Genomic DNA, 10905 nt, shown 5'->3' with positions numbered 1-10905 from the left:
ACTCCTGTTCAGATTATTTTGGAAAGTAAGGGAGAAATAGAAAGGTGAATTACAGTGTAATGACAGAAATCAGTTTTTATGTGAAAAATCAGATGATGGATTTATATGACACATGAGTATTACCCAAAATCACTCTGCAACATTAGAAGGTGGCTACATTATAGGTTGAAGGGGAAGACATTTGCAGTGATAGTCATTGATACTAAATGCAGAGAGGAGAAATAAGACAAGGAAATGGAAAAACAATGTAAGAGACAAGCCTTAGAAAATATGTACACCAAGCTGATGACAGAATTAGTTTGGTTGTATTAACAGGTAGGCTTTAGCATAAAATGTTGGACAGTATAAGGTAAAAACAAAATTTGTTAAGACATTTTCCTAGTCTACTAAAAACTAACAAAACTGTAGATATGGATACCATTCAAACTAACCGGTATCAGCTGGATGGACAATGAAACCTCTTGTTCTAGTAACGTACAACATCTTACCATAAATGTTCCTAACAGTGTAGTTTATCATGAAATGTGGGGCTCAAGAAAAGCTGAGTGGAACTTCAATAAGGTTGTCTATAACCTAACTGTGACTAAACAAATAGCTGGTAACATTTCCTTCTGATTAGACAGTGTCTGCATAAATTAAAGAATTATAATTATGTCAGGAACTACACATTAACGAAACTGATTTTAATATACCTTGAAGTATATTGGTACTATTTACTACGAACCAACGTACATAAAAACTTTGTTTACTCTTGTTTTGCTCCTAGCATGCAGTGTATATTAACGTGTCCAACTTCACATAGTAACCAATTGTGACTATTACAATCCATATAATTTATCAGATTTAAAAAAAAAAATTAAATCCAAGCAACACCTTTCCATATGGCCAATTAGTGAAGTCATAAAATGCAGCAAATATATGATGCTGTATTGAACATCTGTGCTGGTTATCCTATGGGAATTTTTAATAAAGGACCAAACAGCATATTGATGTTAATTCTATGTTACCGGGACTTTAAATAAAAAACTAAAATAAATAGCATCCATTAAACTGATCATACTGTTGTAACTCAAATTGTGTTTATTATGCTAATGGAACATGAAATTAAGAAAAAGACCTTTATGCCAGTGGAATTAATTAATGAGCTTTATGAAGGCATTGGGATGTAATTTATTTCTAGATAAGTAAGTCTAATTTGCAGTTCCATGGGTCTCTGCAATGCTGATTGTAATAGTTATTCCTGCAGATGTGCTGCTCACAGCATGTCTTTCCATTAGAACTGAACACCTCATTATATAAACTGTACCTAATTAAACATAATACAGTGGTGACTTGTTAAACTGGCCTTTTTAAGTCAGCAGCTGCCTAAGCTAATAATACCATACACAAGATTTATATCATCTACCATATAATACTGATATTAAAATATACTGCCCAAGGGATTGGCAACTAATTTACCAGTATGTAACAGGTACACTTCAGATTCTGCAATGGAGATTAAAGACTACTAGTCTATAAAAAATCAAATGAATTAACGTCTATTTGCAGTTCTAAATAATTATGAAAGTTTTTTAATAACTTTGTTCTTTTAACAGGTTATTTTAAAAACCATAATCAGAGAATAACACTTTTCCTATGTTCTTTCTCCATATGTGATGGGGTGTTTCTCTTATGTGGTCTGAGTTATTACAATATTTGAACACAATTAGATGTATGTGCAGACTCACTTTGTTTCAGGCAAAACAAAATGAGAAACCGCCAAGACAGATACAGCTATTTCTTTAACTTTGCAAGTTTGATTCTGTGACTATTCTGTACATGTCCTTCTTTTCACCAAAATGTAGATATATCTCATATTTAAAATATGACAGTCTGTTGCCATGAAGTCTGACTATTTTGGTCAGAAAATGAGAAGGTCAGAAAATACACTGAGAACAGATGGATTCTCTCATGAGATAAGACAGGAATATTTGAAAACTACACAATATTTTGGATAAACAATGCCTGATCATGAAAACTTCACAATCTGTCTGCACCCTGTGGTTTAAGACTTGTTTTCTGTTTTGCTCTTCTTCAAAGGCTGCATCAACTGCCACTTTATGTGCTAATGTAGAGTGGCATTACTTTTGTTCTTCCCATTTTGCCAGTCTCTGTATGAAAAAGATAGGTTTTGCTCGCAGGTATACGAGTGGAATGACATAGCTATCCCTTTTCCCCTCAGAAGCCTGTGATTCTTCCTTTCCTCCTTGCTCAAGTACACAAAACTGGCTCATCTTCCGCTAGCTCTTGCTCTATCCCACAACGGAACCATCGGAAGACACGTGAGCAGCCCTGCATATTGCTGCCACCTCTCCTCTGAATGAAGAAAATGAGGTTCAAATTCTAAACATCTTTTCACATATGCCATTCAAAGCAATAAATTTTAAAACACGCATAAATTTAGTCAAAGAGTTGAGTCCACTGATGTCCAATATCAAGACTCAAGTTAAAAGTTAGAAATGTCAACGTGTTTACTCAGTATGGACTTAAAGTTCCCGAAAATATTCACTCTCTTGTACAACTTTTTCTTGCACAAAGGAGTTAGAAAACACACAAAAAAGGAAATGTGGTCATATTACTTGAAGCTCATCACTTTGCTTGGATTCTCTTCAAGTTTTGAAGGAAAAGATTCAGAATCAGATCAGATTTGTTCTGAGCCACTTTCGCTGTCTGACTGAACACACAACAAAAAGACAGTGTTCTTAAATCAACCGTCACTTTATCTTTGTTTTCAGTAAGCTGTGACAATCGAACCACAATCCTCTTCTAAAGACTGCTGCTCTGATAGCAACCTCTGTCACTCTCATAAACCTTAATATCTGCAGCGTCACACTTTTAAGGTTTCTTAGGAAAGACAGTTTGACTGTCATTCTCCTCTTCTTGCCAGAATCCCTATATCATTCTGGACTGTGGTGTGAAACACATGAATCACTGCAAATTAAGGTACAATTAGAGTTTGTGCTAGAGTTACAGATTCAGAGAAAAGAGATCTGTCCTGTCTTAAAGGATGTGCATCAAGTAACAAAAACATGTGCAATTTATCTTTATTGGCAGAAAATGAAGAGCAGGCTTCCAGACTGAAACAGCTTGTACACAACAGCTTATCCTGCGAACAGAAAGGGGGTTCTTGGGGTAGAGCTGACAGCATGCTTAGAAGGAGCACAGCATTCCAGGATAAAGAATAAAACAGGTATTTGCATGGGAACCTGTGATTAGAAGCAAAGCCTGTACAGGAAATAATTTCATATGTAGAAATTGTTCCATAATCACTCTGTTTGAACGCTGCCTTTACCAAGGCTGCATTTTAATTTCCTGGATGTCACCATTTACTTCATGCTTTCAAAAGAGAGTCCTCCAACTATCATCTAAGGTATTTAATTCTTGCTTGGGATCTTTATTGTGAAATCTTTTATTATAAAATCCCTGTACTAAAACAACTATCTTTAAAATAAAGGATACTGTTTCAATTCAAAAATGGAGCTCTTTTTTTCCTAGAAGTCCCATTTAAATTGCTTCACTCTCAGTAATCAAACATGAAATGTAACAGAACAGCAACATAATTTGCTGTGAGAGTAAAATTTAGCAGAATCAATCAACAATAAGAAGAAAATAGGAGCTCATGAGCTCCATGGGTCCATTATAATTATTATTTTTAATTAAAGTATTCCAGACACACATTAATTTTCTTTGCTCACTACTTTTATTGTTTGACTTGCCTTGAAATGGGAACTGTGAGCACTTTGAAAAATGGGTTGAAAGACTCTCTTGTTTCACAACAGCTTGAGTAGTTACTTCTCCATCCTGTGCCAAAATGCATTTTAGTAACGTACCACAGCTAAACTCCTCCATGATTCACCACAGATATCCTCTGCCTCTTAAAGCAAGGGAAAACTAGGAAAATATTTTCTCTATGTCTCCATCAATGAAAGCACAGAAATCTCACCAAGGGTTTAAAGAGATCTAAAGAACGGGCCATGTACTGGATCTTGAATTTGAAAAGCATTTTCAAAAGTGATGTTATTTTAAAATTAACAATCTTTATTAGTGTCTCCAAAAAGAAGAGAAAAATCCTGTCATTGTGCTCCCCAACTACATACCAAATTAAAAAATACTAAGATAAACAAAATCAAATAAAATACAAACTTCTTTAATGAGATCAATAGAAGGTTTATGCATTTAATTCAAATTTCAACTATTTTATAGAAGCATTTTAGAGTTTCTTACTCTGCCTGGGTCTGGTGAAAAAAAATTTCTAAATACAACAAGAAGGGTGGCTTCACAAGCCTACTGGTGTGACCAAGTTTTCCAAGGTCATATATAGTTTCAGGAAATCAATGAAATTGAAAGAAATATCTAGATAATTTGATGCTTACATGAGCTGAGCTTCTAAAATGTTTCTGAGAAAGGGACTCACAACTGGTCTGATCTCGTAGGTGCCTGAGAAGACTGGCTTGAAAGTTATACTGCCTATTTAACGTCTTTCTTTTACAGTTAAGTATACTTGTGTGTATACTAGACACACAAGCAGTTATCCTGGAAGCATAAAAAAGATCTTAGACCATCACTTACAGCTGATCTTCAACCTCCTTGGGAGACGAAGGAGGGCAAACAACTGGGATCAACCAAACAAAGTCCCTCAGGAACATTCCTCCCTAGAGGAAACTAAAAATATGCAATAATATCATGGGCGGGGAAAAAATTACTCTGTATTAAAGACCTCACAAAAAGACAGTTATTATTTCAGCCAATTGCTGTTACCATAGAGTCAAAAGAAGCTGTTGGATGAAAGAAAATGTTATGAAATTACTCATATTTTTCCTCTCAAACTAAATGCAGAAGCTTATTTTCCACTGCATTGCCAAAGACTTTATTCATGGATTCTCTAAAACTTTAATCCTCTTCTGGAATTCTTCAATATATACAAAAAGACCTTTAAAAATTGTTAACATACCATCAACTGAAAAATCAGTATCACATGGTGAATTGGGACAATTGCAGGTGACATTAACAGCACCTTCTTCCAAATAACTCTACAAAACCTGTGTCTGGGTGAAGCAAAGCCTCCTAATCCACACTCAAGACAACAGAAAAACCGGAGAAAAGTTCCATTCACTAATGCCTCGCACTATCACTTCTCCAACAGGACAATCATTTTTTGAAACCCTGAAAAATAATGAAGGTTTTTTTTCTAATGACTTGGAAGGCAAAGAAAAAGTATATGCATGTTATTCTGAGTTCATTTTGTTGCCAGAACTCGGATATTGTAACACTGGGAGGTCACACAGACACCTTGAGAGAACAGAACTGACAGGTTTGTTAATTGCCAACAAAGTTACAGCTCTAATATCTGTTCAATTATAACAAAATTTTCATGATTTGAGGGGTCAGTCTCCATTCCCCAAGTGCATACCGCAAAGAACACTAATGAAACATTGTGAGTAGAGTTCAGACAGTTGCTTCTGCTCCCATCAAGGACAGAAATCTCCACCGATTTCAATGTAAACAGAATCAGGTCCTTCATGTGCGTATTAAATAAAGCAGACACTTCTGTCTCAATCCTTTCTGAATGCGTGCTTTTGAAGCCACAAAGGAGGTAAGACGATCTGATAAAAGTAACAGATGAAAGTATATTATTATCTATACTATCTCCGTTACAAGATATAAAAAACTCTGCAGTGTCTGTATGTATTACCATAAGCTACAGTGAAAGTTGACCTGGTTTCTAGAGGACAGTTTTTTAAGTATGATGCTGCAGCAATTTTTGATGACATACTTTTATACAACATTTCTCATGCCACTGAAGATTAGATATGTCTGCAAAACACAATATAAATACAGCACCAGAATTTTATCTTATCCCTTGGCCACTAGCTATGAAGTAAATGTTTCAATATTGTTTTCTATACAAATATGAATCAGTAAGACTTTTCCTCAGAATTTTGTTAAAAGACAGACATCATTATCATTGTCATTGTCACTAACAACAAGAATTACTACTTCTTAATTGCATGTTCTCTTTCCTCCCTCTGGGAAGGCTCCAACACAGAATCCTTCTAGGATGTACATTAAAGGCACTGGCATTTTGATTTAGATTTCTCTAGCTCCAGAAGCAAATTCTCAGAGCACCAGGGTGAAAAACAGTAAAAAATCCACAGAAGGAAGCACAGCTTCCCCAGTGAAGGAGTACCCCTGTTCAGTAGGTCACAAAGCCGCAGGGAGCGACAGAAGGGTGGGTTGCGCACACCCAGCATGCCTTCGGGGAGAAGAGACATAGGCTGTTCTCATTCAGATGGTGCCCCAGGAGACACACAGGGTAAACCTAGTACAATCAGGTGACATTGTTTTCGAGGCCCAGAACACACTCTACTGAATTACAATTTAATACATTAGGAACTGCATTGGAGTAGTACTATAAGACCTCAGCTAGGCATGTGTGATGTGCTCTGGAGAGTTTAAACTCCATAGGGAAGGGCTTACACGAGGTGGGAAAGAAAGGAATGTTATTCACTCTACAAACAGGGAATCAAGTCAGAAAAGATTTTGGCAGAAAGCTACTGGATGATTACCCTGTGTGAAGGAATCCCAGGCCAGCTGGATCCCAAAATAACACTTCTCCCTGCCAGACACCTCCTAGGCTCCGGCCTGCATCAATTACTGGAACACACACCATAATACCCAACAGTGCTGGTGTTTGCAAAGTAATTTTTCCTGAAACTGAGACCATCACGAATTCAACACATAACTTAAGGGAAAGACAGTTAATGGGAAAAGGTGAGAGAAAAAAAATGCAAAGATGCCTTTGATTCCTCCTCTCTTTGCATAATGAGCCAGATTCTCAGCTAATGCATAGCCTCATTTTTCCATTCGTACCTACTGCGCTCTGATACTCTGTACAACTGGTGTGTTTAACAGCAGGGCTGAGAACAAACCTGTAGACCCAGCCTTAGTACTTTCCAGACCCATACAAGCACATAACGTGGTGAAAGGTCATAGAGCTGCCCACGTTTCTACCCTTTGCCCAACCATACCACCACTTCATCCACCCATGAGCTGAGGATTTGCTCCAGTCACCAAGTTAGTCATCAGGCTTAATGACTGAGTCTTTGTACAAAAGCTCTGTTAAACCTAGAAGTGCACACACAAATTCTGACCTCCGGTGAGAAAAAAGAATGCATGTTTGTGCCCCTTTTAGCTTTTACTGGTTTCCCACCAAATCTCTTAATACTTTCTCTGACTTACTCCAAATTTTCAACTTTTGAATAACTGCATTTGCAGCTCTGCTAATTTTGCTGCTCTGGGAACACAGCAAACTCTGGCTGCCACAACTGTGGTTCTTTTGTGTTCAAAACTGCATCACTTATGTATTTAAAAATACATATGATATTTATAAAGCCTACTCAAAACATTACCAAATTGTCCCATTTTCATGTTTTCATGACAATTTATATGTTTTCCATATGGGCAAGTGCTGACAATATGATACAAGCTTAATGGAACAAACTGTGGTTTCTCTTTATTGTCTTGGCATCAGAAATCTACACTTGCATAAAAATAACTCTCTCCACTATTTTCCAGGGATGATTTTTCATTAATGCAGTATTAAGTGCTGCTCTCTCTCACATTTTACTTAAAAATGTGCCAGAAATTTTCACTGCTCACCTCACCACTGTATCTGGGAGCATTACAAATCTATTGAAAAAAGCAGCCAATATCCAGAGAGTGCAGAAACTCCAGATGAGTTTTCTGTAACCTACCATGAGCTCCACAAAAAGACTCAGGTTTGGGAGGGGAGGGGAAAGGTGCCTCACTCTTTCTATCCACAGGCAGACAAAATTCATGCCCTCTACACTGCCCTTCTACTTCTGTTTTGTCCCTCCAACTTTCCAGAAGCAGAAAGAGTTAATGCCTGCAAGCATTAGGAGAAGACTGTGTGCCGAAAGACTAAGGCTGAAAAAGCTGACAGTAAATGATTTCCTTAAAAGTTCTCAAAGACTCCAATGCAGCACTGAAAAGAGCTATTATTCCTATACTCCAACAGCATATGTACTTCAGCCATCTCCATCCAGTCTCTGCTGCCTCCCTCTCCCTACCTTACTGCAGAGCTGTCCTTTCCTTCTACTCTTCTCCTCCTCCAATTACTGCAGTCCTAATGTAGAGAAAGCTTCCCCTGACCTGAAGCTCCTCGGTAGGCAGTCAGATGAGCTAGCTTTCTCTTTGTTTAATCTAGCTCCTACACACACTTCACAACATGACAGACATGTCAAATGAGCCATCCGCCGGGCCACTGACAGCAGTTTCTGGGGCATAAGAGAGGCAGCTGATGGAGAGGAGATTGTTGGAGGGAGTCAGGAAGACAGGAAGCCATAGGCAATATCACGAGTGCCCTGCTGAAAACTGACAGCTTAATGGGTATGATACTGCTGGTTATTTTACGTACCTCAAGTCTTGGTCTTGAATAATATACTTACTACTGAGAAGTTAAAGTGGAAAATAGATTTGCCAGAGTTAATAAAGGCTAATGCTATGGAAGTTGTGGGTAATAGGCACCACCTCAGTCACAATCTAAAACGCTTTACTTCCTAAGAGCTGAATGTTGATGAAAGTTGCTGTGCTGATGGAACAAAAACAAGTTAATTCATCCACAGAAAAAGCAGCTGGTATCATACACAAACCTTCTCCTGGACAGCTTCTCTCTAGGATAGACATTGGGCAATCTGTTTAAGAAGCAGGCTTAAAAGATAGCTGACTCAGACATTTTCCAAACGAGCTTCCTATTAACTAACTAGAGATATTCAGCCACCAATTGGTGCTTCCTCCTACGAGCAGAAGAAAGCAGCACTTCCACCAACTGTTCTCTTTTGAGGTGACTCACCTCAGTGACACTACTGTCCCTAGACATGCATACACTTCCATTTGTAACTCCCACGTCTGATGGGAAAAAATCTGCAGTGAGCACTAGAAAAGTGCATGGATTGTCACTTCCTTTTTTAGCAAGACTTATTTTTTATCAGTTATGTGGGAAATGCACTTCAGGACAGTCTTATTGCGTTCTGTACACCACATCATCCCTTGCTTACAGCAAACTGACACTTCCATGAATGCAAATAGGAGTGCAGATCAGCCTCAGCAGAAGTTTCCATTGTTGGCGTTCTGCAACTTACTGTATTCTGTTTATTCTGACTCACGTTTTCTTTACCCATTACCTTCATTTTCCTCATTTCACTACATTTCCTTTAAAAGAGCTTGTGGTTGGGGTCTAAGAAAGTTCAAGTAATAATTACTTTCATCTTTTTCTTTAGCGGGTTTTTTAAGGGTAGATCTCTCAACGGCATTTATAAGATGAGCATTAACAGCAAACAAAATGAGCTTCAGAGCAACAGAACCTAATAATGACTTCTCTTGCTTTACTTCTGGATTGTTTTCTTATTAGGTACAGTACACACATATAGTTTAATTAGGACAAATTCTCTGCTTGCTTATGATTTCATCCTTTGCAAAACTACCACGCTAGTAGTGTTGAATAGGCTATAAATCAATCTGATGTTCATGCACAGTGTTGAATCTCTCTCACCAATTAAGCGGAGTTTTGGAAAAGCTCTGGATCCAAAAGTTCACATGATGAAAATTTTGGCACAGAGCTGAATATTCTCTATTAAGATGCACTACACAGAGTAGTAAGCTATATTCTGCAGTGGTTCATTTATCACCTAAGCAGAGTCTTGATTAAACACCTGTCTGTTCCCCTTACGTGTCAATAGCTTGTATTTCGAGCAACTGATTGCTCAGTAACAGGGACAAAGTTTGCAGACAGGAAGCTGCTGAGTCTATTCTGTGAAATATAATAGAATTACTGAAATTAGGTAAACTTCCTGGAAGCTGTACAATGGAATCCACTACAAGCCTTAAGTCTTAAAACTCAACAAAATTGCTCATTTGTTCAAACAGCAAGTTGTCATCAGGTTATGGATGATTCTTGCTTTTTCATGTAGCATCAAAATCTACATAGTTTGATTTTGAGTTTTCACTTTACTTCTTCGTGATCAAAGTGATTTAATAGTCAACAAAATCATTAATCAAATAATAATTTTAAAAATTGTGTTGCAATAAGATGAAATTATACAGAATATTGACCATTGTGCAAACACTCTCCTAAGGAATTTTGGTGCCTGGATGGACAAACAGGATTTTTTCTTTATAAGGAAATTAAAAAGTAGAAGAAATCTGTTCACAGGGAAAATGAAAACAGATATTTTTGCTATTTTTCCAGGCTGAATTAATCACAGAATCATAGAATCATAGAATCATTTAGGTTGGAAAAGACCTTTAAGATTATCAAGTCCAACCATTAACCCAGCATTGCCAAGTCCACCACTAAACCATGTCCCTAAGCACCACATCTACATGTCTTTTAAATACCTCCAGGGATGGTGACTCAACCACTTCCCCGGGGAGCCTGTTCCAGTGCTTGACAACCCTTTCAGGGAAGAAATTTTTCCTAGTATCCAATCTAAACCTCCCCTGGTGCAACTTGAGGCCGTTTCCTCTTGTCCTATTGCTTGTTACTTGGGAAAAGAGATCGACACCCCCCTCGCTACAACCTCCTTTCAGGTAGTTGTAGGAAGCAATAAGGTCTCCCCTCAGCCTCCTTTTCTCCAGGCTAAACAACCCCAGTTCCCTCAGCTGCTCCTCATAAGACTTGTTCTCCAGACCCATCACCAGCCTCGTTGCCCTTCAATGCGCTCCAGCACCTCAATGTCCTTCTTGTAGTGAGGGGCCCAAAACTGAACACAGTATTCAAAGTGTGGCCTCACCAGTGCTGAGTACAGGGGGACAATCACTTCCCTACTCCTGCTGGCCACACTATTT

Source organism: Pygoscelis adeliae, unplaced genomic scaffold, assembly GCF_000699105.1.
Source record: "Pygoscelis adeliae isolate BGI_AS28 unplaced genomic scaffold, ASM69910v1 Scaffold10, whole genome shotgun sequence".
Classification (NCBI taxonomy): Eukaryota; Metazoa; Chordata; class Aves; order Sphenisciformes; family Spheniscidae; genus Pygoscelis; species Pygoscelis adeliae.
The sequence above is the reverse complement of the archived record's forward strand: the minus strand, read 5'-3'. Positions refer to the sequence as shown.